Here is a 27120-nt window from a genome sequence, read left to right on the forward strand (position 1 = left end):
TGCCACACTCTATTATACTTGGAAGCACTTCCAAGTGCCAAATGAGAATTGCAATTCAATACGTGCGAATCACAGTCCTTTTGTGAAAACTGGAAGAAGAGGGGATTGGCGGTTGGTGAAAGAGAGAGAGAGCATAGGCAGAGCACAAGCAAGGGATTTTGCAACAAAGTCTTGGAACAATAAAAGGAGGTGAGGTCTTAGAACTCAGACTTAGAACTCCACCCCACAGCTGCTGTACGTAGCTCACAGAACGTGTCCTGTCCGAGGGTGCCCTCCAAGGTGGCAGGTGGGGGCTGGAGTCCAGTCCCCCCCCACTCACCATGCTCCAGGGTGCTGGGCTGCATCAGCCAGAGGGTGTTACCTTTTCCTGATTTTCATAAAGACACCTTGTAGACCAGCAGAAGCTCTGCCCATTCCCATGTTGGTCAGTACGGGGGCAGCTGTGTCCCGTAGACGGGAAAGGCAGAAAAACCCAGGTCAGAGCTAGGCACTGGGTCCTGATGTGCCCTGCCATAAAGTCTTCATAGTCATTATCCAGTGAATATTTATTGAGCATCTACTGCGTCCCAGTGCTCTTGTAGGTGTTTGGTGAGGAAGACAGACACAGTTCCTGCTCTCACAGAGCTTCCATTACACAGGGACACAAATTAACAAGGTAGATTTAGGTGCCACAAGCACCATAATGACCTAGATTGGGGGTGAGCACACTATGGCCCTTGGCCTATTTTTGTGAGGTCCGTGAGCTAAAGAGTGCTTTTTCCATTTTTAAAGGGCTCTCAAACAAAGCCCACCCTTAGGATGTACACAGGCCTACTTATGCACCACTTCATCTGGCCTAGACAGTGACTTGAGGTGGTAGGCGGTCTAGTGAACACTGCTGGTTGTCTCTCCACTACCCATTCACATCTCCCACATACATGGCAGCTTTGAGATTTGGGTGGGATGGGGCCTTCACTGCCTAAATAATCAGGGTCCTATCGGCAGTGACTGCTTCAGATTTATGCCAGTCAGCACCTGGGACTCTCCTGGGCTAAGTGATTAGTTAAGTGGAGTCCAGTACTCTCCTTTGAGTGTTAGAAGACAAGAAACTCTCTTCCTGGATGGGGTGGGATATGGATGTGAGGCCAGGGACAGCAGAGCCGTTTTGCTAATGTTCAGGAAGTCACCATGAGGTTAAAGCTGACCCGTTAAACCAGAGAATCACAGAGGAAAGGACCCAGGGCCCTGACCATATGGCTGGAGCCTGATTTGCTTCCGGACTTAGTTCCACAAGCCAACAAACTCTCTTCAATATTTAAGGCAATTTGCATTCCTTGTTTCTTTTAGATCAAGACATCTTAACTGATTAAAATGGTCAAAGAAGAAGGATGTTTGAACTGAAATGTGAATGATAGTACAGATCTGGAGGGAGAACCTTCCCAGCAGAGGAAAAGGCACATGCAGATGCCCTAGGTGGGCAGGAGCCAGGCACATTGAAAAAACAGGAGGGTCAATGAGCCATGGGGACAATGGGGTCCGAGGAGGTAGAGAAATAGGCCTAGTCTTGGTGGCCAAGGAGAGGAGCTTGGATTTTTCTATAAATGCGACAGAAAGCCATTGTTAGTTTTCAAAATTTTAAACTGGTTTTTATTTAGACACAGCAGTACTGTACATAAGGCTTAAGAGCACGGTTTGATGAATTTCAACACCCACACACATACACATATATCTCCATCACCCAGATCAAGAATATCTTCAGCACCCACGAGCCATGTATGTTAATTTTACATTTCCTAGTAGCCACATTAAAACAAGTAAAAAGAAACAGGTGAAATTAATGTTACTGATGTGTTTAACTCAACAGATCCAGAATATTGTTTCACTGTGTAGTCCATGTCAAGGGTGTTAATGAGCTTTTCCCCTGCCTCAGTCTCTGAAATTCAATGTGCATGTGACACTGGCCACATGTCTCAGTCTGGACCAGCCACGTTCCAAGTGCTCAGAAGTCACATGTGGCTGGTGGCTCCTATATGGACAGTGCAGGTCTAGTGAGTAAGGTGGATAAATGGGAATGAAGCAAACGGTGTGGTGTCCATTGATCAGAATGGAATTCGGTAGGGTGTGAGTTGCTGACTTCATCTCTTATCTAGTGAATTATAATATTATTGATTCTATTTCCTATGCTGCCAGATTGGTACTGGAAATACCAGGGGGAACACTTTGTAAAGTATATGACTGTCTAACCACTATGTTCTATATCTAAAACTAATGAAAAATACTACTAAAGGTAAACTATAATTGAAAAAATTCTTTAAAAATAAAATGTAAAAAAGAATCTTATTTAGTGAAAATAAGTTCCCATCCAATCTCAGTTCCCTATCTCTATATCCTCTAAGGTCTTAGGTTACTCAATACAGAATTTTCCTACCACAGGGTTTCCATTCCCTTCTGGGTTCTCTTATGAATGACAGGTTCCTTATTTGAGCAATGCAGGCAGACTCTTTGTATTGTGCTTCACTTTATTGCGCTCTACAGATGTTTTGTTTGTTTGTTTGTTTTTTACAAATTGAAAGCAAAACCCTCCACCAGCAAAAAGATAAAAGATTAAAACTCACTTTATTGCAACACTCACTTTACGGTGGTCTGGAGTGGAAACCACAGTATCTCTGAGGTATACCTATAATTTGCCAATTTCACCCTTGAGTTATCGCAGACTTTTCTGATGGAAGTCATTCTACATGTGTTCATTTGAACGATGAACACATGACCTGGCTGGTCATCTGAATCACTTCAGAGTATTTATTTTTATTTTTTAAAAATATTTTTATTGATTTCATGCCAAAACCGGTTTGGCTCAGTGGATAGAGCATCGGCCTGCGGACTGAAGGGTCCCGGGTTCGATTCCGGTCAAGGGCATGTACCTGGGTTGCGGGCACATCCCCGGTAGAAGATGTGCAGGAGGCAGCTGATCGATGTTTCTCTCTCATCGATGTTTCTAACTCTCTATCTCTCTCCCTTCCTCTCTGTAAAAAATCAATAAAATATTTAAAAAAAAAATATTTTTATTGATTTCAGAGAGGATGGGCGAGGGAGACATAGAAACATCAATGATTAGAAGGAATCATCGATTAGCTGCCTCCAGCATGCCTCCCACCGGGGGATCGGGCTCACAATGTGGGCATATGCCCGGACCAGGAATCGAACCGAAACTCCTGGTTCATAGGTCAGCACTCAACCACCGAGCCACGCTGGCCAGGCTGAATCACTTCAGAGTCTTTCAGGACCTCCTGAGTCCTCCTAGTCCAGAGAGATGCTCAGTGGTGCACCTTCTTAAAAAGCTCGACACGTGACTGTGGTGCCACTGGCTCTGGGAAACACGGATTCTCTGCTTCGCTGAGCAGGTCAGACTTTAGCTGGTGCCGTGACAGAGACACAGTGAGTCCCGAGTGACAGATCCTCTAGGAGCTAAACTTTTACAACTTTTAACAAAGTCATTGTGGTCATGGGAGGGGTGGGACGTTTTTCCTCGGGACCAGGGTGCTGGCAGTGGCAGAGGTGGAGGCCTCAGGGTTCCCTTGGGTGTAGCCTATTGTAGGCAGGCAGAGCCTGGCCCCTGGGGCAGGAGTAGTGTCTCCGGCTGGGGACCCACATGAGAGGAGGCAGAGGAAGCGGCAGGTGTGGAGCTGAGGGATGTGGGTGAGGAGGAAATCCACAGTGGGTAACCCACCCTCACTCCTCACATTGTTTTTTTAAAATATTTTTATTGATTTCAGAGTGGAAAGGAGAGAGAGATCCATGATGAGAAAGAATCATTGATCGGCTGCTTCCTGCACGTCCTCTACTGAGGATAGAGCCGCACATGCCTCCCATGTGCTCTTGACCACAATCGAACCCAGGACCCTTCAGTCTGCAGGTGGACGCTCTACCCACCGAGCCAAACCAGCTAGGGCGCCCCTCATTCTGTTTTTACCTCTGGCACTGGCTTTCCTGTGAGTCAGTGTAATCTCCTCTTCACCTGTAGGTGTATAATGGCAGAGCTGACCTGTGTTTCAGGGGGACAATTAAACAATGACTAAGGCCAAGAAAAAGTAACCCAGTCCTTCTGGGTTTCATATTAATTGCTGGGTGTGCCCTGGGCACCAGGATCGTACAGCAGGCCTGATTTCCTTCCTTCGATGAGTTTAAAGACCTGGATTTGCAGTCAGGACACCTGAGTTCCACTCCCAAAGATGTGATGACAGCTGAGTTGCTGGGGCATGTAATCTAACCTATCTGAGCCTCGCTTCCCCCAGACGAGTAATGATACCTGTCTTGTAGGTTTTAGTGATTGCTGGGTAAGACCTGGCACGTGAAAGCAATTTGGAAACTGTAAAGCACTCCACAAATGTAAGACGTTAACGTATACAGGAGGGGAAATAACGCAGGACTTGAACAGAGGGAGAAACCTCCCCAGCCTCTGAGATGCTCAGGTCAGGATGCGCGGTTCCTCCCCTCTGCCTGCCTCCCTCTCTTCCTTTGCCCCCTCGCCGGCCGGGGCGCGTGCCTTACAACAGCAGGCGCTCTGATCCAAATCGATGGGTAAATGGACGCACTCCTGGTGTTTTGGCCCCCGATGCACACCTGTCCCGGGCTCCTGGGAAAACAGCGCCCCCCCTCCCTCCCTCCCCCGGAAGGCCAGGTCTCTCTACACAAGTTTCCAGCGGCAGCTGCCCCGCAGCCGGCAGGGTTCCATTGGTTCCGGACCCTGCCTCACATTTCATTGGCTGCTGCTGGGAAGCGGAGAGACAGCCCCTGTGTTCCCCGCCGAGAATCAGCGAGGGCTGCACCCCGGCCGCCCCTCCTTCCACAGCAGCCCGTGGGAGCCCCGCGCCCTCCGCCGCACGCCCAGGCTCGGCCACCCTCCTCCCCGCCAGTCCTGCGCGCTCCTAGGCCCGGCGCCCACCGCCTCCGCTCAGATCGCCGCCTTTGGGAGCCCTCCCGCCGAGCCCAGCCGCCGCCAGTATTTTAATGGACATCTTGGTGGTTCCCTATCAGAGGCGCAGCGTCCCCGGCCACGCACGCGAGCTGTGCCTTTGTCACTTTCCCAGGCTCCCCGCCAGCTGCGTTTAAATGTTTAGGTTCCTTCTTAACACCCCGGCCCTGTCCCCCCCCCCCCCCCCCCACCTCCCCAAACACGCAAGTCGAAGATTGCGGTGGACCTCCGGGCTCTGTCCGGAAGGACGCAGGGGTTCGGCGCGGGGCCAGTCGACCAGCGGCCAGTGGGAATTTTCCATCAGTTACAGCAGCGTCTCCCTCCGCGGCGACAGCGCCTCCGAGCTCATTCTAGCGCCGCCCGCAGTTAGATGCGCTTCCCAGCGGCTGCTCCTCCGTCCACCCCCTCCCCATCATTGTCATTGTTCCCCGGGCGACTCGGGAGGCGACCGCAGCCCGGCCCGCGCGCCCGGACTGGCCCCGCCCTTGGAACTGGCCGCAGCCGCGGCGCCTCGCGACTCCCCTCGGGCGATCCGGCCGGGGCGCGGGCGCGGGCGCGGGGCGTGGGCTGGCGGCACTGCCAATCACCGCGCGGCGCACGTGCTGCACGTCCCGGCTTCCAGCCCCGCGAGGGCAAGGCGGGGTCCGGGAGAACTGGGGGTGCGCTGGCGGGGGTTGCGCAGGGGTCGGAGGGGTGACCGCGCGCGCCGGGCTCGGGGGTGCACGCGGGGGTCCGGGGTGTGCGTGGAGATCTGGGTTCGAGCGCGCCGAAGCCGGGAAGTGCTCATGGAGCGAGGAGGGTGCGACCACGCGCATGGGTCGGAGGGGTGCGCAGACTCTGGGGATGTGAGCGTTTGGGGTGGGAAGTTGCTCAGGGGCCTGGGGGTGCGAGTGGGCTCAGGTGAGCAGGATTTGGAGAGGTTCACAGGGGAGTACTTAAGGGTCTTTTGGGGTCCAGACGGAGTCCACAGGGGACCCCAGAGCCCACTGGAGGGTGTGCCGCCTCCCAGGCGCCTTCCTCGCCCATTATGGGAGCGCCGGGAAGCTCCCAGTCTCAGCTTGTTTCTGTCCCTGTCTCGCACTAGAACCTGGACCACACGTGGGTGGGATCAGGCTGTTGACTGCCGGTCCGCTGCCAGCTTAGCCAAGGGCCCAGGGCCGGAGGGCAGGGCGAGGGGACATCACATGTGGGGCGCAGAGCACCTGTTTAGGAGAAAGCAGCTCATTTTCAGCACCTCCTTCACCACCACTCCCTTCACTTCCCTCACTCCCCCCACCCCCTGCTGAAGTAGAGGTGTGGTCCTTCTGGTTGTGATTTTCAAACACAGAACCATCAGGTGGAAGTGGAAGGGCAGAAGCCCAGGAATCAGCTGTCCAAGAGGACTTGGTGTGGGCAGAAAGGACGTGTGTGTGTGTGTGTGTGTGTGTGTGTGTGTGTGTGTGGCCGGAGGCGGGGGGAGGGCACTGCCTGCAGGGACCAGCTAGGCCCACTCTGTGACAGGGCTTCCTGGCTGCTGTGGATGAAGGAGGCAAGTTGGGAAGGCAGGGGGCCAACATTCTCCTTGCACAGGGGCATCTCCATTCTGGGGTGCCCTGTGGGAGCCAGCTGGAGGTAGCCGTACGTCTCTGTGAGTCCCCTGAGCTGTCCTGCTGCTCACCCTCCTTGAAGGGCTGTGATGGCTTCTGGAAGGGGAATTTCTTTGGAGTGTGGGTGGCATTTTGGTTCCTCTGACTTCACATTGTCTTCTTTGACGTGGGATGACGCCCTGCTTAGCAGAGACTGGCTATGGGAACCAAGAGGTCAAAGACCACTCCAAGTTCACCTCCACCAGGACAGACATACTGAAGGACAGATTTAAATATTCCAGAAAGAAATCTCAAGTTTTCGCACCTCCTGCTGTTAGAAGGGAATGGAGTGTGTGTGTGTGTGTGTGTTTAGTTAATACGGTACATATTTTTCATATATATCATTCCGTTCTCTATGAAATTGCAATGGAAAACCTTGGGGTAAAGTGCTCTACATTACTTCACTTCATGCTCACAAGTCTGTTAGGCGGGCATTATCCCCACTTTATAGATGAGAAATTGAAGGTCTGTGGGACCCTAGTCACACAGCTGCCTGTGGAAGGCCTTCCTTTCCGAGCCCCTCCTTCACTGACAGTTAATTGGGTGGATCAAACCACACACGCACAACAGTGCCTGGTACACAGACTGCACAAGGAAAGGCTAGCTATTCTTCTAATCACTGTTCTTATTACAAATAAGAGACATACAAGTTCTCTCTATTGTGGTGCAAGTTCTCTAGCAGCCACACGCTGCAGACCTTGGTGCCTTCTTTTAGAAATGTTTAGGGTTTTGCTTGTCTCTGGTTCGAGTGTCTCCAATGGTACAGGAGTGGCGTTCCTGAGCAAGCCGCTCTGAGACGAACTGCACAGCCTGTTTTCCATGCAGATTTGCTCCCAGACTCGGTCTGTTCCTCCTTCCCAACTGGAGACCATTATGGTTATCAAGATCATGCTATTCAGACCTCAGCTGGGTGCTTTGATGTCTATGAGCTTAGAAGGGAATGGAGTGTGTGTGTGTGTGTTTTAGTGACATGGAGAAGGTAACTTGACTTGGTTTTTAAAATTTCACAGAGCAAATCAACATTATTTATGAAATTATTTGCTTTTTAAAAAGTGTTCTAAGAGTGCTACTGTTGGAGTGGGAGTGTCTTCCTGAAGGCCCCGCTAAGTGAAGAGAGCTACGGAACCGTGTGAGGCAGGGCTAGAGACAGGTGCCCCGGGGAGCTCAGGGCAGCAGTTAGGCTGGGCCGCCCAACAGGACGGAGAGGGGCAGGAGCCACAGCACAGATGACTGAGGTCACAGTGAAGCCCCAACGGGGGCCTCTCTCTAGTCAAAGGCTGGTGGGAGGTCAAACACAGCCAGGCTTTGCTCTTAACATGAAAAGATGGAAGGAGGTATAGGGAGTCACACATGGTGATGATAGAGATAATAGCGAATGGTATTTATTGAGTACGTACTGTGTTCTGGGCACCATGCTAGGGGCTTCACAAGTGTTCTGCCATTTAACCCTGTGAAGGAGGTTGCTGTAATTATCCTCACTGCGTAGGTAAGAAAACAGCCGGGGGAGGTTAAGTCGCCCAACGTTACCCAACTAGTAAGTAGCCTGGTCAGGACCCTGCTCACGGCGTGTAACTCAGCCACCTGGCAGTGGAAGGAGGGTTTTGCTTTTGTTGTATTGTTGTTGTTGGGGGAAGTAATTGGTCTGAGTGTATTGAAGAGAAGACACTTTGGAAAAGCAGTTGGCTTAATCAGAGGGGGTGGCGGGGAGAATATATAAAGATCAGGTGGCCAAGCAGGGATCTGTGAGAGGAATTGGGGCAAGTGACACATTGGGGGGCGGGAGCGAGAGTGGGTGCTCGGGAGAAATGAAGAGAGATGGAGTCTTTGCTGAAGTGCGTCAAGAGCAGAGGGTGGAAGGTGTCATGAATTGTCCGAGTATCACAGGGTGGCATCCACACTAAGAAGTTGGACCTGCAGGGCGGCCAGTTTGTTTAAAAGTGTAACAGCACCCCACAGTTTTAACACAGTGTTATGGGTGGCATTGTGGCCCCCTGTAATTCACATGTTGAGGTCCTAGCCCCCAATAGCTCAGAAGGTGGCCTTATTTGGAAATGAGGTTGATTTGCAGGTGTAATGAGCTAAGTTAGAATGAGGTGGCCCTGGAGTAAGGGGACCCTAATCCATAATGACTGGTGTCCCAAAAAGGAGACATTTGGGCTCAGCCAAGTACATAGAAAGAACCCATGTGAACACAAAGGCAGAGATGGGGGTGGTGTGTCTGCAAACCAGGGAAGGCCACCGGCAAACCACCAGAAGCTCAGCAAGAGGCCTGCGCAGATTGGCCCCACCGTCCCCAGGAGGAACCAACATGCCCACACCTTGATCTCAGACTGGCCTCCAGCCTGGGAGGCACAAGTCTCTGTTGGGCAAGCTGCTCAGTTTGTGGTGCTCTGTCATGACAAAATAATGCACGTGGCCACATAGCTGATGGGTGCCCGGGCTGCGATGCTGCCCTAAGATTTTTGAAACCTTGCATTGTGGAAGCTGAGAGGATCTGTTTCACGTAAAACAATTTCTCTCTCTCTCTCTCTCTCTCTCTCTCTCTCTTTCTCTTTCTCTCTCTCTCAATGCTAAGTGTACATAGTTTAAAATGTGAAATGGAATCTATATATATAAAAGTCTAATATGCAAAGTGTCCCCTTGGGAGTTTGGCCAGGAGACTGGGAATTCGATCGCTTGCTATGACATGTGCTGACCACCAGGGGGTGGCGCAGAATGAAGGAAGGCCCCGGCTGGCAGCCAAAGGGCCCTGATCAGGCCTAGGGACCCTACTTGTGCACAAATTTCATGCACGGGCATCTAGTAAATATATAAAAATTGTCATGAAAAAACAACAGTCACCCTCAGCCTTTGCCCCCTGGACTCTCCCCAGAGGAAACTCCTCTTATCTCTATATTAACCTTCATGTTTCTAAATAACACGCTTATATGACTATTTCTGGATTTTTCCATTTTGGCCATTGCCTCTTGACCTCCAGCCATGGTAGCTGAGGAGTTCGGCTCCTCCGCCATGTCCCTATGCCACGGCATGTCTGACTAGTAGTCACAGTATTAGGACTAGACAAACGCTGTGGGCCCCTGAGGTGCTCCAGGCCACAGCCCGCTCTCCGACACCCTTTCCCCCCTGCAGCTGATAACAGCTTGTCTTCAGTGGTCTGATTCCCCTGAACCTGTATGCTGCCCAGATGCTCCAGCATCCCTGCTGCACCACTGTCCGCTGTGTTCCAGCGGGCCCTTCATTCTTCCCTAGGCGCGGCCCGCTGCCTCCTGCTTAGGGTGCACAGGTGGCTCAGACTGCAGAGCAGCCCAGGCCCCGGCATGCAGGAGAAGCTGTCTTTTAAAATTGGCTAGTTTTCTGGTTTTCACCTTGGGGGCAAAGTCTCTTTGTTTCATGAAGGCCCCCAGGACAGGCAGGCGCACTCTGGTTGCTCCAGGGGAAGCCGGCCAGCCACTGTCCATCTCACTGAGTGCAGAGGGGGACAGGTCTGGTTTGAGCATGTTACTCACCCATCGGCTGAGCCAGATCTGAATGGAGGAAGGGCATTGTCTCCAGCTGGGAATGACTGGAGAGCCAGCGATTTCCAAACTCACTCCTGTGGAAACTGGTGTTTCTTTTTAAATATATCTTTATTGATTTCAGAGAGAAAGGGAGAGGGAGCGAGAGATAGAAACATCAATGATGAGAGAGAATCATTGATCGGCTGCCTCCTGCACACCCCGCACTGGGGATCGAGCCCACAACCCTGGCATGTGCCCTGACCGGGAATCAAACTGTGACCTCCTGGTTCTTAGGTCTACGCTCAATCACTGAGCCATGCCATCTGGACCTGTTGTTTCTTTTGGTTGAGGGTTGTGGGTTTTGTTTAGTTGTTTTTTTTGAGATTTGCTGAAAGTTGCTTACAGAAGATGTGGGGTGGGCAAGGTGGCAGGTGCATTTTGTCCACCTGAGCACAGAATCTGTGCTGCTGGGTCATGCGGGGCATGGGGGCTCGAGCGCAGGGAAGCAGACCCCGGCCCAGAGCCTGGCATCATCACCACAGGCACCGTCCATCAGCAATGGTGGCCAGGGCTCCTCCTGGGGTCTGGGTGCTGTGGACCTCAGCCAGACACGCCAGGGCAGGACACGGTAATGACCGGGACTATTGCGGGAACCCTTGTGAGGACTCCCCGAGAGACCAGGAGACTTTGCAGGGGTGGGGCCAGGGGCCTGTATTCATCTGGGTCCTCAGGACCATTGAGATTTAGAGTAACAATCGGACAGGGATCTTATTTCTACCCCGGCTGCATGTTTTCTTCAGGATGGTTCATGGAGACGGGCAGGGCATTTTGATCCCTAATTTGTGGATGGAGAATCAAAACCTCAACAAGGCTCTGTCCTTCAGGGACAGAGATGGAATAGACCCCTGGGCTGGTGCTTTCCGACTCCCGCTGAATGGGAAACTGAAGCCAGCGGAGGTCACAGGTTGTGTAACAGCCCATCATGCAGCTCCTAGGTATGAAGTATTTATTTTGTTCCGTGTGTATAACCTCGTTCACATTTTAAGAGGAACAAGAAGAAGCTAGAGCGCTCCCTAGACTGAAATAAGCTTCACTAAGACAGATCAAGTCTGTCCTTTACAACATCACATCCCCCCTGCCCTACACCACCTGGCACATTGCAGGCGCACAGTAGTTATTTGTTGGATGAATGACGAACCCTGGGGCTGATGAAAGACTTGGAAACCAAGTCATTTAGGAAGCAGGTGGAGGATCAGAAAGCATTTAGGTAGGAGAAAAGCCAGGAGAACTGTTTTCAAGTATGAAAAGAAGTTGTCCCACATGAGTGGGTTCCTGCAGGCTCCCAATTTCACACCTGACAGCAGAGAAAACCGGGGCAGACAGCAAGCAATACAGGGTGCAGCTGAGGCCAGATGTTGTAGATGACACCCCCAGGCACCCCGTTGCCACAGCAACAGGTGGAGCAGAAAGAGCTTGTGAGGCATAATGTCCCATACCCATACCCACCATCACCAGCGGGATCTCCCCATCGTGCTGACAGCGCCAGGAAGCAGCGTTCTCTCCAGAGCGTCCCCAGTGTTGCCTCTGCACACCACGCATCGCTCAGCGTCATGGGTGAGGGTGCCTCTCGCCAGCCTGCAAAACCCCTCCAATGTGGCTAATCTCCACAGCCAGGTACCCTCTTTTGCAACCGTTGTCATTGAGATGGTTGCATGTGTCATGGTTAATTCACCCTTGTCAGGGAGTAAACTTTGTTTTGCCTCAGCTGCGTGAATATGGGGCCCAATGCAGGAGGACTCTCTCTCGCACCCCAGCCAGCTCCCCTGACCGCTGGGAGAGGGACCGAGAGCTGCTGTGTGTCTTCTTGCTGACAGATGCAACCTTGCCTCGCTCTCAGCCCCGGGGGTTGAGAGACTGAGGGGCTGCTTATCCGTTCGGGGCTGCCTTCCCTAACGTGCTCCTCCTGGCTGGGAAGTGGGTGGAAATTTCCTCTATTCTGGTCTCTCCAGGCAAGATTGAATCCGTTGCTTTAATGGGAAACTTTCCTGAAGTCTCGAGAGTCCCATTCTCACTGTTTGTAATCACCGTTGGATTCTAATCTCTTTGCATTTACCAATTTGCTTTGCCTGACTCACGGCTACTAAGTGCATCTTTACTGAGTTTCTTGAAAAAGGGTCAGTAGTCTCTCCCGGCTTCTTGTGATTTTCCGTGACCCCTGCTTGGAGTTCACAATCACACAACCTCAGGGGTTTTCTGAGGTTAAGTGTAAACAGAGGCGCAAAGGCACCAGAAGTGGTTGGGCTCCGGGAGTTCTGGAAACAGAGCCCGGAATGGAGACTGACCAAACCTCCAGGAGCCTGGATGACCTGGTCCTCCAAGGACTGAGTGGTGCTATTAGCCTGGCCTTCGGCCTTGGGAAACACAGCACACGGTGGCTTTGAGAAGGAATGGAAAGTTGCTGGTCGTGCCTTCTCAGGCCCCGGATATGCATTCCAGACTAAACAGTTGGGAATGGTCCCTAGGGCATAGAGAAAACAGTTGAACCTGCCCCTGATTTCATCAATGAGTTTAAATTTAGCTTAAGCAACAATACAGCTCCAAGAAGATATATTAAATTGCTTCTCAGGTACACAGTACAGTTTTATTATGTCAGCTTCACTGTCATCAGGGACAGGCTCTTCCCAGCACTCTGTCTGCCCTTCTCAACTATGTGGGCTCCACCTCCTGGTGCAAACTGACTGCTGGAGCTCCAGCCATCACATCTGACTTCCAAGCAGCTGGACAGGGGAAAGGGAGAAGGGCTATACCTTCTTTGGAAGAGACTTGCTGGAAGGACTATACGATACTTTTGCTTACAGTTTGTTGGCTAGAACTTAATGGCCAGACCACGTTAAAGGGAGGCTGGGAAAATGAGTCCTTCAGCACGGTGTGGAGCTACTCTGAATAAACTTGGGGTTCTGTTACCCAGGGGGAGAAGTAACGTTGCTGTTGAGTGGGCAGGCAGCTAGCAGCCTCTGTCAGAGAAAGCTGCATTTAATAGCTGTGACATAAACAGTAATTCACTCAACTCTCTGTGACCCTAGGCAGGTCCCTTTACTTCTGTGAGCTTCAGTATCTTCATTAAAAAAACACAAAGTCAGACCTATATGGCTGCTCAGCTGTGTTCCATGACGTACCTGGAGGCACCGCGGAAGTCAACAGGAACAACTCGAGCTGAGACGGGAGAGGACCCAAGCCAGATCTGATCCTTTTTATCTGGTTTGTTACGTACCTCGGTGCTCCATGGCCAGGGGAGAAACTTCAGGAGCGATGGTGGAAAGTTTCTGAGAGAAGCAAATAGGACAGGTTATGTAGGCTCAGGGTTCTGTGGTTCAGGAGACAGAGGGACACGTTTCTATAATTCTGAAAATCCAGGGAGGTGTCAGAAAAAAGGCTTGGTCATACTTTTGTGATTTTGTAGCTACTCAGACATAATTTTCTAGACTCAAGGATACTAGAATATATGTCCTCAGGGCTGGAGTGAAGAGAAAATGAACTTCAGAATAAGATCCAGCTTGTTTCCTTGCTCTGCGATTTGCTGTTTGTTACTCGGTCTCTCTGAGCCTCAGTTTGCTCATCTGTAAAATGGGGATGATAAGGCCCACTCTGAGGGCTGCTGTGAGAATTAAATGTAATCAAGTATGTGAAGCTTAGTGGGCTCTGAGGACATGTTAGTCTACCTCAATGTCATGCGCTCTTCAGAGGGTCCCACACCACCTAGAGGTTAAGGATTCCCAAGGCTCAGGATAAAAATGATGGTGTTGGGACTCTGGGCACTTCCCCGAGCGGGGCCTGGGCAGAGCCCTGTTCCATGGGCTTGGTGTGCTTTATGGTGTGCGTGCAAGGTCAACCGAATCCCACCGCCATCATTCACTTTCTCCCCTAAATCTCCATTGTTTTCTCTCTCTTTGCTGGAATTGCCTCCTTACCTTCATTTCCACTATGTCCTTCCTCCTTTACAGACAAGAACCTTGGCCTCGTTGTCTACACAGCTGCCTGGCTTTTCTCCCCATCTATGCCCTGCTGGCTCCCTGTGAGCCGGTTTGTGCCAAATCTCTCCACCAAATCTGTGGCCTGAACCTCCCTCGTTCCTTTGGCTTCCTGAGGTCAGCCTTCACTCTAACAGAGGAGAGTTCAGCGTGTAGGTCTAAGCAACACGTGACGTGCAGTGTGTTCCTCACTATTTCCGAGGACCCGTCCCACCTCAGAGAGAATACGGGTATGTGTACGTCTTTCAACTCCTGCTGTTTCTTTTCCTCCCAAACTGCTCCCATCCCCATTCCTTCGGCCGTCTCAGCCCCACTCCTGGGGGGCTGCCCAGCTCTCTCTGATTTCCAAGGGCCCCACTCATCCAGTGGCACTGGGTGAAACCAATTCTTGTTAAAGCTACTGTTATTAGAGTCTGCGGGGTGTGGCAGACTTGTCTTGTCTCTCCCTTCATGATGTGGCCTGTTGACCCCTCCACCCCCAGACGACTGCCCGACTGCCCTGGGCCGTCATCACATCACAGTCTCCAGATTTTCCTGCCACCCCCGTGCCTCTTCTTTCCGTCTCCTCCTCTTCTATCTTTCTTTTAAACAAACTTTTATTTTAAAACAGCTTCAGATTTATAGAGCTCTGTTGCACAACAACGTAAATATACTTACCACTACTGAATTATACACTTTTAAAGTGATTAGGATAAGGTTAATGTTGTATGTTTTTTTAAACCACAATTTAGAAAAAGAATGCTACTCGAAGGCATCGTTAGATTGCGAAGGGGAGGGGAAGGGGACCGGTGGAAGTTGGAATTCTTAGAGGAACAACTAGCAAGTCAGCTTTAACTCTGTGTAATATATGCCTCAAAACAATATCAGACTTCCAGAAAAGTTGGAAAGGATGCTAAAAAGAATTCTACTACCCCTGCATGCAGATTCCCCAATGTCAACATTTTATCGTATTTGCTTTGTCTTTATCTACCCATCATCCACCTATCTGACTTACTTTATTCCAGAACCAGTGAAGTCTAGACATAATTCTCCTTTAAATTAGCATTTCATAGCCCTGGCCAGTGTTGCTAAGTGGTTAGAGCATGGGTCTGCACTTCGAAGGGTTGCAGGTTTGATTCCTGGCCAAGAGCAAGTACCTGGTTTGCAGGTTTGATCTCCAGCCCCAGTTGGGACACGTGTGGGAGGCGACCAATTGGTGTGTCTCTCTCACATTGATGTTTCTCTTTCTTTCTCTCTCTTTCCCTTTCCCTTCCCCTCTCTGTCTCAAAACAAAACAAAACAAAAAAAAAATCAATGGAAAAATATCCTCAGGTGAGGATTAACAACAAAAATAAATAAATAAAATAATTAGTGTTTCCTAAAAAAGGCATTTTCTTACATAGTACGATGATGAAAACTAGATCAAAATTAGGACGATGCTGACACGGTGCAGGCAGACCTCGCTTTATTGTGCTCCGCTTTATTGCTCTTTGCAGGGGGTTGAGTTTTTTACAAATTGAAAGCAAGACCCTTCACCAGGAAAAGTATTACGCTTTATTGAAGTATTGGCTTCATTCCATTGGTCTGGAACACGGCCCCTGGCGGCTCCTATTGTGCATTCATAACCTTTATGTTCAATGTTGCTAATTGTCACAAAGTAATGGTAGCAAAGGAATAAAAAAGGCTTTTATATTTTTCCTGGTCCAGGATCTAATCTGAGATGACACATTTAATTCTTTAGTTATTATGCTTGTTCCTTAGTATCCTTTCACCCAGAGCAGTTTCTTAGCCCTTCTTTGCCTTTCATGACCTTGACGCTTTAAAGGCACAGGCCCATGATGTTATAGACTGCCCGTCAGTGTGGTTTGGCTGATGCTCCCTCGTGATTAGCCTCAGAGGGTGCATTGTGGGCAGGAACATTCCTGGGTGATGCTGTGTCCCTCTCAGTGCATCGTGTCAGGAGGCACATGGTGTCCAGGTGACCCCTTACCTGCAGTGTTCATTTGGATCGCTTGGTGAAGCTGTTGTCGGCCAGGTTTTGTCCTGGTAAAGTTGCATTTTGGTCATAATTAAGAAATAGGTATCATGTCGGGGAGATACTTTGGACTGTGTCAATTTCAGTCTGTCTCTAAATGCTGATGTTTTCTCAGGCTCCATAGTCAGCCTTCTGCTCTCCCTGAAAGTGTTCATGGCTTCGGTTACTCTCAGTCCTCCGTCTTTGGCCAAGACGACTCCTGGAGACACAGCTCCCTCGCAGGACGTCCCGTAGCCACCTTAACCTCAGCACCGCTCCTCTTCCAGGTCCTTGTCTCCCATTCCTTCACCCCCATGAGCCTGCCCTTCCTCCTCTGTCCCCTGATGACAGTTCGTAGCATCACCTCGCTCCCATCCTTTATCATCCTGGACTCCTGGGTGTCATTCTCAACTCCCCTTTCCCTTCACACCACATGCACAATCAGCCACGAAGTCCCATTGATCTTATGTTCCCAATATTTTCTACAACTCCCTTGGTTCAGGCCATTACCTTTGTATGCTTGGAATCCTGCCATAGTCACCTCTTCCTGCCCAGGACCTGGCCTTCCCTCTAACTCATTCTCCATTGTGATGGCAGAGTGAGCTTTCCACCCGCCTCAGGACACCAACCAACTCCTTCTTCAAGGTCAGGCCCTGTTGACCTCTCCAGCTGCCTGGGTCATGTGGGTGTTTTTAGTTTCCAGTTTGAGCTGCTCTCCCCTTGGGCATGAGATCTGGAATGCCACCCCCTGCTCACACCCATTCACCAGCTCTTGCTGCCATTCAGAATTCAGCTTAGACTCCATATCATGTGCTGTAGAAGACATTCCCTGCACTCCTGGGCATGGCATGCCCTACCCAGGTGCTCCCCAGGACCTTGGACTTGCCCCAACCCTCCTGTGACACTGTTCGCACTGTTGCAATGGATTAGATCTACTTCGACAACTTCCACTGGACTGTGACTCCTCTAGTCCTGGAACCGGGCCTTACCCATTCCTGGTTGGGAAACCTGAATTAGCACATTATCTGGCTCTAGGACACAACAAGCTCCATAAACACTTGTGAATGGATTGGTGGGGGTGGGCGTGGGGGGGGGGGTGGGAACAGGATGCTGACATAGCTGCAGGGTTTTGTTGATCTCGGGAAAATAACCGAGACTCTGTGACTCAGAGACGTGGGCTGTAGGGACAGGGTGGCCAGTTCTCGTGGGCTAGGACATCCAGGAGGAACACTAGGAACAAGATGAAACATTGCAGAGTCCAAAGCCTTAATTAAGGCAGGGTACTCATCAGATGGCCAAGGTGCCCATGACCCAGAAGAACTGGGTTTCCAAGGTACAAATGACTACAGAGGAACAGGTTTCCAGGCCCAGGTGACTCAGATAGGGTTGGGCTCCAGAGCTCGGGAAGGGGAAGTGCCAGGTAAGAAAACAATCAGCATCAGCAAGGCTTCTGCCCCGGTGGCCAGCCAGCCACATGGCCGAAACCCTCCATTGACTTAGCAGCCAGTGCAGCCTACAGTTTCCTAGGGAACCAAGAGCCAGTCTGTGGTGCAGCTCAGCATGGAGCCGGGATGGTTTATGAGGGCCAGATGGCCGGCCGCCGGCCGGATATTGCCAGTGTGGCAGGGTCGGTGGCTGAGAGTCTTGGGGAAAGACTCAGCACAGAGCTGGGAAGGTCTGAGGAAGGCTAGACTCTCACATTGGCCATGTAGGTGAGGGGCACGGGAACCGAGGAGACCAGAGATGGGTGTCAGTGTAGACAGGAGAGCACAGGACCAGAGCCCGGTGAGCAGTCGGCGCCAGGGGCCATTGGTTCTGCAAGTCAAAAGGGCAAAGGGAGGCTAGACTTTGGGTGGTGAGCACTCAATACAACATTAGGTGATGTATTAGGGAATTGCACATTTGAAACCTATACCATTTTATGAACCAATGTAATCCCAATAAATTCAATAAAAATATTTTTTATTTTTTTGAAAAAGTGAGTTAAATAGGGACTGGGAATGACCACATGGTTGGCATCTGGGTCAAAAATATTATTGGCCCCAGGAGAGCAGGAATCTTCTCACTTTCTCTGCTGTGTCCGACGGGGAGCGAGGGTCGCAGAGGTCAGACTGGGAGCTGGAGTCGGAGGGCGACCTGGAGGACAGGGTCACAGCTGTTTCAGCCTCAGAGAGAGTTCCAGCCAGACACCTGGCCATGACATTTTTAGTGTATTTCCTACAACTGAAACCTATGTGATGCACGGAGAGTAAAACATAGCAAAGGGTAAGCATGCAAACAGTCACGGTCCCGGGCTGAGATACTGCCGAAGGCTGGATCCCAGCACCTGGGACACCTAATGCAGGTGGAGAAGGTGAGGCAGCTGGTCGGAATGCCTGTTGCTAAGCAGACCAGGGAGGGGCCTTTCGTGGAAGCTGAGGGGCCAGGAACGAATCTCTAGACCCAACTTGTCCTGAGGAGGCAGGAAATGACTGCAACTGAACCAAATCACCAGTCATTTTCTGTCTTATCTTACTCGCTAGATATGTAGAGTCAAGGACTTCGGAGCATGCGTGCCACCGGTCGGAATTAGGCTGAGTTGTATAACAGGGAGGGAAACCTATTGTCATACGTGGTTGCAGATGGGCCTAAAAGGCTCTGCCTGTTGGATTTTCTGCCTGATGCAGCAAGACCTGGGAAGGAGGCACACACATCTGGGCAGTGACTGGAGGGGCTGCCAGCCAGGGAGGCCTGGGCTGCTTATGGTCAGGAACGTGAGCTACATGTGCAGGCAGTGAGGCCCTGCCACCAGCAACAAGGGCCTCTGGACTCAGGCACCTGGGAGTTCTGGGCACGAAGCCTGTGACATAGTTGGGGGGTGGGGGGTGGGGGGAACTCAGGGCCTATAGGTAGAGAGCAGGGAGATCAGTTAGAGACCTGGGCAGGCCAGGTATAGGCGGGAGGCAAGCATGACAAGGCGCCTGCCCATGGTTCCTCATTTTCTGTAATATCATATGTGGCTCCTCTTAAGGAGTTTCAAGGCTCCCCATTACCACCACCACCATCATCACCATATTCATCAAAGTACTATTTATTGGGTACTTCCCACTTGCTCAATTTCCTCACTTAATTCTCATAAAACACTGTAAGGCAGGAATTGTTGTGAGAAAACTGAGGTCTGAGAGGTTAAATGACTTACCAAAGGTCATGGTTACTAGGCCATTTCCTAGTCAGTGGCAGAGCCAGACTGTGAATCGAGGTCTGACGGACTGCAAACTCTGTCAGGTACCCTGGAGGTGAGGTGTTCACAGGCTATGGAAACAGACTCACTAGTCATGTGGCTGTGGTCAGCCCTATGACTCAGTTTTCTCACCTGTAAAATGGGCATGATGGCGATGGTAGAAATACCTCATAAGATACTATTGAGGAGCAAGTGAGGGACTATAAACTCTAACTTCCACACCTGGGGAGTAGGTGTGCCTGACTTAGCAGATAAAAATGCAAGATGCTCAGTTCAATTTGAGTTTCTGATAAACAAGGGATACTATTTTAGAACAAAAGGGATTGAAATATTTGGGCCATACTTATACTAAAAATTAAATTCCAGATGAACTGGGCATCCTGTCTGTTGCCTGGCAGCCCGTGGAGGAGGCGCCCAGGCTGCCTGGGCCATGGCAGCCCAGTTTGCAGCGCCCTCTGCTCCAGTGGGGATGGTTTTCTCTCTGGTCTCCCTGCCTCCACCCTGCCTCTGGTCCTGCATGTTCATGCCCCACCCCCTCGCCTCACCCCTTCTCCTGGCCCCCAGGCCTGTCCTTCCTTCCCGCCTCCTCCTGGGGTTCCTCGCAGCCCTCCCTGCGCTCAGAGTCCCTAGCACAGAACATAGCCCTGTCAGGTGAGTGAACGTGCTCGCTAACTGCGCTCACCGCACCTGTCACATAGGGCTCCGTCTTCCGTGTCCGGAGCGTGCACAGGTTTCAGTATAAACCAGCTGTGTGAGCAGTTGCAGAAATGAAACCAGCTCTGAGGGAGCCACTACTATTCTCTCGCAAGGCTGGGTGGTGCTGTCAGAGTGAACCAGAACATGGGGGGGGGGGGCAGAGCACCCCAGCCAGCCCCGCCCTCTGCAGCGGCAGCCCCGTCCCCCCCCCCCCCCCACACACACAGAGGGTGTGGCTTGGGCAGAAGCTGTTGTTTCTTCTCAGCCAAGGAAGTAGCACCCAGCGCCCCACCCTTTAGCTGCCAGGAGGAAATGAAAACCAGCCCAGGGACCTAAGTTAGAACCGACAGAACAGTAGGCAGGATGCCAACAAAGAGCTCTTACAACTTTGTTATGCTTCATCTCAGGTGGCATCAGGCCTGTGCCAGGGCCTGCCTGGCTTCTTCCCTGTGCCCTGGGCCAGGGTGGACTCCCTTTGTCCTCAGATGGACACACTGGCCCTTGATACCCTGTCCTTGCTGTTCTTGTCCTTCCCTGGCAGCGACACGTGTCACAGGCTGTGCCCTGCCCCCACACGCGTCGCAGGGCCTCACCCCTGCAGTTTCCGATTCTGCAGTTCCGGGCCGGGGCCCTAGAATGGGCATTTCCACTACGTTCCCAGGCGATGCACTCTGAGCCCCACTGTGCTTATGTTTCTGGATCAGCAGGAGTTGAGGTTCTGAGAGGCACCAATGACCCTCAGTGCTCTAGGAAGAGGGGGGACCCCAAGCCAAGACGACAGTCCTCTGCAGGCCCATTTATTGTGGCTGGTGTCCCGGTAGCAGGGACTTGACGGGTAGGTATGGTCGTTGCGATCGGTTATCCTGCCTGGAGTTCCGTAACAGGCAAGGCCCGGTGGGGGACACTTAGGGAAGGACGAGTCTCCCCACAGGGCAGTGACTGCCATCCAGTGCAGAGACAGAATGACAAGTACAGGCAATGGCTGCTCATGGGTCATGTCATCACACCCCTCAGAAGTGCCTTCTGTGGGAGCTGCTGGGACGGTGGCTGACGGCTCCAAGCTGAGTCTCTTTTCCGGAATTTACCTTCCTTGCTCCAGGTCACCTTCTTTCCCCCGGGAAAGCCCACACCCAGTAACTGGTCAGTGTCAGGGTAGGGCCTCCCTTTTTACTCTGAAGGGCAGTCCCAGCTCCTGAGCTCCCCACGGGGTTGCTGAGGCCTTTGTTGTGGCCACAACACCGCTCAGCCTCTGGCTCTGCCTGAGCTGCTCCCTTCACGCCCCATCAGCGATTGAACCTGGGATTCCCAGTGAACTTCCTGTGTGCGGGGGTCTGTCTCGGTCTGTTTGCCTGGGGACCGAGACACCTATTCATCCCTCAGTCCCTCCATCTGGAAAGCTGGTACAGATGAGATATGCTTCTAGAAGTCAGAGGAGGGCCCTGGCATCAGGACCTGGTGTACACAGGGAGGAGGGCATTGACGGGGCCCGACTGCCTGTCCCCACCCTGGCTCACACTGGCTCCTTGCTCTGTGCCCCCAGCAGCCGGCTCTGAGGTTCATAGCTTGCTGTCTCCTTTGACCTTGACCCCTGCCTGTCTGCTCACCTCCCTTCCACCTGGACTCCTGCTCCCCTCACACCCTTCCTTATACTAACTCATCTCTCAGCTGTGACCTTTTGTCATCCCTATAAAAGCCACTTGAGTAGGTGCCATCTTCAAGAAGAGATACAGCCCTGACCGGTTTGGCTCTGTGGCTAGAGTGTCGGCCTGCGATCTGAAAGGTCCCAGGTTCTATTCCATGTACCTTGGTTGCGGGCACATCCCCAGTTGGGGGTGTGCAGAAGGCAGCTGATAGATGTTTCTCTTTCATCGATGTTTCTAACTCTTTATCCCTCTCCCTTCCTCTCTGTAAAAAATCAATAAAATATTTTTTTTAAAAAAGGAAGAGATACAAAGAATAGAATGTCTGGGGGAGAAATGACACTGAAATTCTATAGTGAATCTTCGTAGGGGTCCCCTGATAATGTGCTCAGAGAGTTTACAAAAAGCAAAGAAGTTCTTTAAAGTTTGATGTGAGGTGCCCAAAGGGCTTCTAGATGTGAGGATGGTTGTCCTTGGTAAGCATGACCACGGCGTTCAACTTGGGGAACTCCCTGAAGGAGCCAGCATAACTCACCGCCAGGCACACAGTGAGGGGGCCATGAAGGGGCAGGCTGAGCCTCTCTGCCAGTCATTTCTAAGTGATACACTGATGACATCAGCTCACTCTGAGACTGAAAATATCCCACCATGTTTCCCCGAGGCCTTTGCAAGTCGTGGGCTCTGGCGACCTCAGAGGCTCCCAAACCCTGCGGAAAAGGAAAAGGTTTGTCTGGAAAGTGCATCTGAAACGAATCGAACGTGGCCCCACCCCGAAAGATTTCCTAACCCTTTCACTAATGGGGAGACTTAGCTTCCTCTCCTTCTGATCGGCACTGTCCCAGAGTTCTCCTCCCAAACGGCAGGCACAGCTCCTGCAGCTCGTTAGTACTTTTACTTCTTTCCAAGTCTCTCTCCCGCCTGTGAATCCTCAAGTTCATAGGCCACGAGTGTTTTTACGTCCCTGAGCACAGTGCCTGCCTCATCGGAAGCAGTTAGTCAATACTGTTGAGTGAACAAACAAATTACATATATTTGTTCCAGAAAGAACCTAGCATGGGAAAGGTAGGGCAATTTATTCTAGCTTGGACAAAACTTGATTCTTCCAAAATCCTTGAAGGTGATGAAAAAAGGTCACATAAGAAAGCAGAGATTTGTGTTAGTGGCAGCACACAAGACAAGCCTGGCAAGAGCGCTGGAAAAAAGATGTTCTCTGCGAACCTGGCTGGTTTTATTCTCGGCTCCTCTTCTGGAAACCAGGGCTTCTGTATCTTTCTGACACGGAGGCGCTCACTGAGTGCAGGGAACATAATGACTTTCTTTGTTTTACTCTAAGGCTGACTTTCTGCCCCACTTCTTAGATTTTGTCTGTTCTCATAAGAGGCAAAAACTGACAGCTTGGATTCCTTCAGCATCTTGTAGCACCATTCACAACAAGAATTCAAAACATGTAACCTTAAAGTGAACTGATAGATTTATAGGTAATGCTTGGGGGAGCTCTGCTCTTAGAGTTATTATATAAAAATTCCACGAGAAAGTTGCACGTAGTACAATTTAATGTTCCCTAACATCAAAGTGATTTCATTCTTTTAAAGGGCACTTACGCATCTTTTCCATTGAATATATTTCTCATTCCCTCAAGTTTCCCCATTCATTTATTTTCTAGAAAAGTTGGCTTTACCATGTCTTCAACTTTTCGTAACAATCTACCACTCTACCCTCATAATTTGTTTAAAATAAAACGAAATCATTAAAGGAGCATGCGAGGAGAAAGTTCTGGAAAATAGAATAATAATAGCTCAGATTTAGTGAGATTGACTAAGTACCAGGGACCTTCCCTTTACCTCTGACCTCACTGAATCGTCATCACCGTTTCCTGAGGCTGGTGCTAAGAAACTCAGCCCCACCTTGTGCACGGCGGTCTTGCTCATGGTGTTAGGTGGTAGGGCCAGGATGCAAACTCTGGTGTGTAACTCTTGGCACCTGTGCTCTCAGCTACCATAGCATCCTGCCTACCTTCCATGACCGAGATGAAAAAGAGGGGAAAGGGGCGCTTGCTTAAACTCTGTCAATGGGGACTGAGATATTATTGCCGTAGAAGATGCTTGCCTGTGTTTGGCTGAGCTTATGTGTTATGACACTTGGCTATCTTCAGCCTCAGAGTCACCAGTGTTTAATGTAGGAAAAATAGGATCTCTCTCTCTCTCTCTCTCTCTCTCTCTCTCTCTCTCTCTCTCTCTCCTGTTGCTATATATTTTAAGGTTTCTTTTGGATTCTCATCAAAAGGGAATTTCTTCTATTTTTGCTTGGTAGACTCTTGAACGTCCTTCCTCCCCCAGTCTCCAACCCCCCAATACTCCCAGACAGCCACCAAAAGCAATTGAGAGGTCAGAGGTCAAGGCAGGAGTCAAAGGACACCAGCCTGGTTCCCTGAACAAAGGTTGAGGGTCAGACATTGAAAACTGAAAGGGTGATGAAAACCTCTGCATTCGTGAGCCAATCCATTGGACCCTGCTCCTGGGAGCGAGTGCAGAACACCCGGATCCTGTGGGCAGAGCCAACAAAATGCTGGCTGAGGTGAAACCATCACAGAGAGGCAGAGCTTTCCAGAAACAAGGTTTGCTTCTCAGAGCCCTGCTATTATCGTGTTCATACATTCCACTCACCATTCCAAGCAGCGCTCATGGTCTGCTGTCTGTGAGCAGGGCACCAGGAGGAGGGAGGGAAGGGCATTTTATCCACGAAGTCAAAAGACTTGGGATGTCCCTTCCTCCACATGGTGTAGTGGGGTGTCGCCTCAGAGGGCTGAGCACCTGTGACCTCTCAGGTTTGGTCTCCCCACCTCCCATCAGTTATTTCAGACTAGACTCACTAGCCCTCTCTCCCTTCTTTCCCTGGATGGGAGTAATTTTTGTTCTGGAAAGAGAACTTTGGTGCCTGCCAACTTAGGGCAACTCACACCTCAAAAGCTGATCGTGCCTTCGCCATTTTGGCTCAGTGGATAGAGCATCGGCCTGTGGACTGAGGGTTCTGGGTTCGATTCCAGTCAAGAGCACGTTCCTCGGTTCAGGCTCGATTCCCAGCCCCGGTGGAGGCGTGTGCAGGAGGCAGCCAATTGATGTATCTCCCTCACATCGATGTTTTTTTCTCTCTGTCTTTCCCTTCCCTTTCACTCTTTCTAAAAAAATAAAAAATAAATCAGTGGAAAAATATTGTCAGGCAAGGATTAACAAAAAACAAACAAACAAACAAACAAACAAACAAACAAACAAAAGCTGATGGGGTTTGGGCCCTGTATTCAGACTCTGCTTGTGCAGACTCCTCCAGCGGCCTCCTGAAGAAGGCCTTGGTAAGCAGCCGCACCTCCCTGCCCAGCAGCGGCTGGCTGCTCTCTTAGGAGTAAAGGGGATGGATTCTCTGAGAGTCTGTGTGTGGTCCTTGACTCTTTAGCACCAATTCGCTGGTATGCATTCAAACGTGTTTACTGAGTTAATACTAATAGTAATAATAATAAAAATACAAATGTATTCAGAAAGAGAATAATATATTCATGAGAGAGGATAATTATACAGCCCAAGGTGTGAACTGGTTTTTTCTTTGTATTTTTCTTAGTTAAAACATTTTCTGTGATAAGCAGATTAATTTTAAAACCAGAAAATAAAAATACTCTTTTATAACGCAATCAATTACTTATGAACAAAGCACTCTTTATAGCATGGTGTAGAGATAGATTTCTGCCCAAGGAGCAGGATTATCTTCGCACCTAAAACCAGGCAAAATGTATACCGGTAAGTACAGTTTTCAGACATTGTACAACATGCAATACAAGACAGTGATATCTGAAAGAATATAAACAAGGGAGGGATACCATGAAGTCCCCCCAGATGACTACCTGGAGAGAGTTTCAATCTGCAGTGAGCAGGGGGGTTGGGGGGAGGGGGGCGAGACCCAGATGAGCCCAGTGGTGTCTGAGTTGAGGGAGCTGATGTGAGTTTAGGGAGACTATCATAGTTAATTTTATGTCAGCCTGGGTAGGCCAGAATACCCAGATATTTCTAGATGTTTCTATGAAAACATTTGCTTTGGACTGAATGTTTGTGTCCCCCCTAATTCATATGTTGAAGCCCTAATCCCCGATGTGATGGTGTTTGGAGGAGGGGCTTTGGAAGGTGATTAACTCATGAGGGTGGACCCCCATGATGGGATTAGTGCCTCAAAAGAAGAGACACTAGACCCGATGTCGGCAAACTGCGGCTCTCAAGCCACATGCGGCTTTTTGGCCCCTTGAGTGTGGCTCTTCCACAAAATACCACGTGCGGGCGCACGTACAGTGCGATTGAAACTTCGTGGCCCATGCACAGAAGTCTGTTTTCGGCCTGGGCGAGTCTATTTTGAAGAAGTACTGTTGATATTTGGCTCTGTTGACTAATGAGTTTGCCGACCACTGCACTAGACGATTTCTCTCTCTGCCATGTGAGGACACAGCAATAAGGCATCCATCTGCAAACCAGAAAGTGGGCGAGAGCAGTGGCTCAGTGGTTAGAGTGTTGGCTTGCACTCTAACCACTATTCCCAGTCAAGGGCACAAACCTGTTGCAGGTTCGATGCCCCTAGTTGGAGCATGTGTGGGAGGCAACTTGTTTAGAATTGCTTCTGGTTTTGTTGTCATTTTCTCCACATCAGACATTCCTTGAGCAGTTACTGCCATCAGACACGGCTAGGCAGCATACAGGGAAGCAAGGGGTTAATGGGGAGCTGGAGAGAAGGCTGCGCAAGCAAAGAAGTGGGGTGAGGCACAGACAGGGTTGGCCAGAGGAGGGAGGGCCAGGGTTGTATAATCACCGGTGAAGGGCTCGCCTGCTGCTTCTGAGTCCAGAAAGGAGAGAAAGTCTGGGAGATGCAGGGAACTCAGAGGGTGAACAAGTGTGGCCTCCTTCCGCCCTGTGAGTCATGAGGGTTTCCCGGAAGCATTTCCTGCTCTTGGTCCCAGGCTGCTTGGCCTTGTTCCTTGGGTCCTAATCCTTGGTCCCTGAACTTGTGGCCGTGCTCTGTCCGCCTACTTGTTCTCATGGCAGTTTCTGACCTGAAGGTATTCTAGGATGTGAGGGAAAGGTATGTTTGGGGCTGGGAAGAAGGCCTCATTGTAAAAGTCTCCTGGGGACATGTAATTTAAACTTTTGTCGCTGACAAGAGCGCTCCTCATTTTCCTGAATGACTCAAATGTTCGCTGCAGACAATGGCAGAGTGTATCTTGCTTGAATCATTGGATTTCTGTTATTTTTGTAAGCTGTGGGTGGGCAATATGACTCAGTATTTTTCCGAGAGATGTGAAAATTATATTCCCTGTTTTGGATTATTTCATGCTAAGATCTGGAACATTATTTTTTGAATTTCAAATCTTGGAGCTTGGGGAATTTTTGTTTTTGTTTTGCCTCTCAACCATTTCAGAACTTTTCCAGATAAAATTTTAAAG

The 27120-nt window shown here is 50.5% G+C and overlaps 2 long non-coding RNA genes across 3 annotated transcripts in view; one reads left to right on the forward strand and one right to left on the reverse strand.

Moving 5' to 3' along the window:
* Nucleotides 1-4290: 4290 nt before the first annotated feature.
* LOC118666347 overlaps nucleotides 4291-27120 on the forward strand; it is a 28879-nt gene continuing 6049 nt past the window's right edge. The window contains exon 1 of one of the 2 annotated variants that reach the window (XR_004970942.1): nucleotides 4291-4557. This is a non-coding gene — a long non-coding RNA (uncharacterized LOC118666347). The remainder of the gene's footprint in view (nucleotides 4558-27120) is intronic. The other variant, XR_004970943.1, reaches the window with a different exon arrangement.
* LOC118666348 lies at nucleotides 18160-20101 on the reverse strand. Its single transcript, XR_004970944.1, has 2 exons — nucleotides 20002-20101; nucleotides 18160-18324 (listed from the first exon to the last, which is right to left on the reverse strand). It is a non-coding gene; the product is annotated as an uncharacterized LOC118666348 (long non-coding RNA).

This window comes from Myotis myotis, unplaced genomic scaffold (assembly GCF_014108235.1).
Source record: "Myotis myotis isolate mMyoMyo1 unplaced genomic scaffold, mMyoMyo1.p scaffold_m19_p_11, whole genome shotgun sequence".
NCBI classification, from domain to species: domain Eukaryota; kingdom Metazoa; phylum Chordata; class Mammalia; order Chiroptera; family Vespertilionidae; genus Myotis; species Myotis myotis.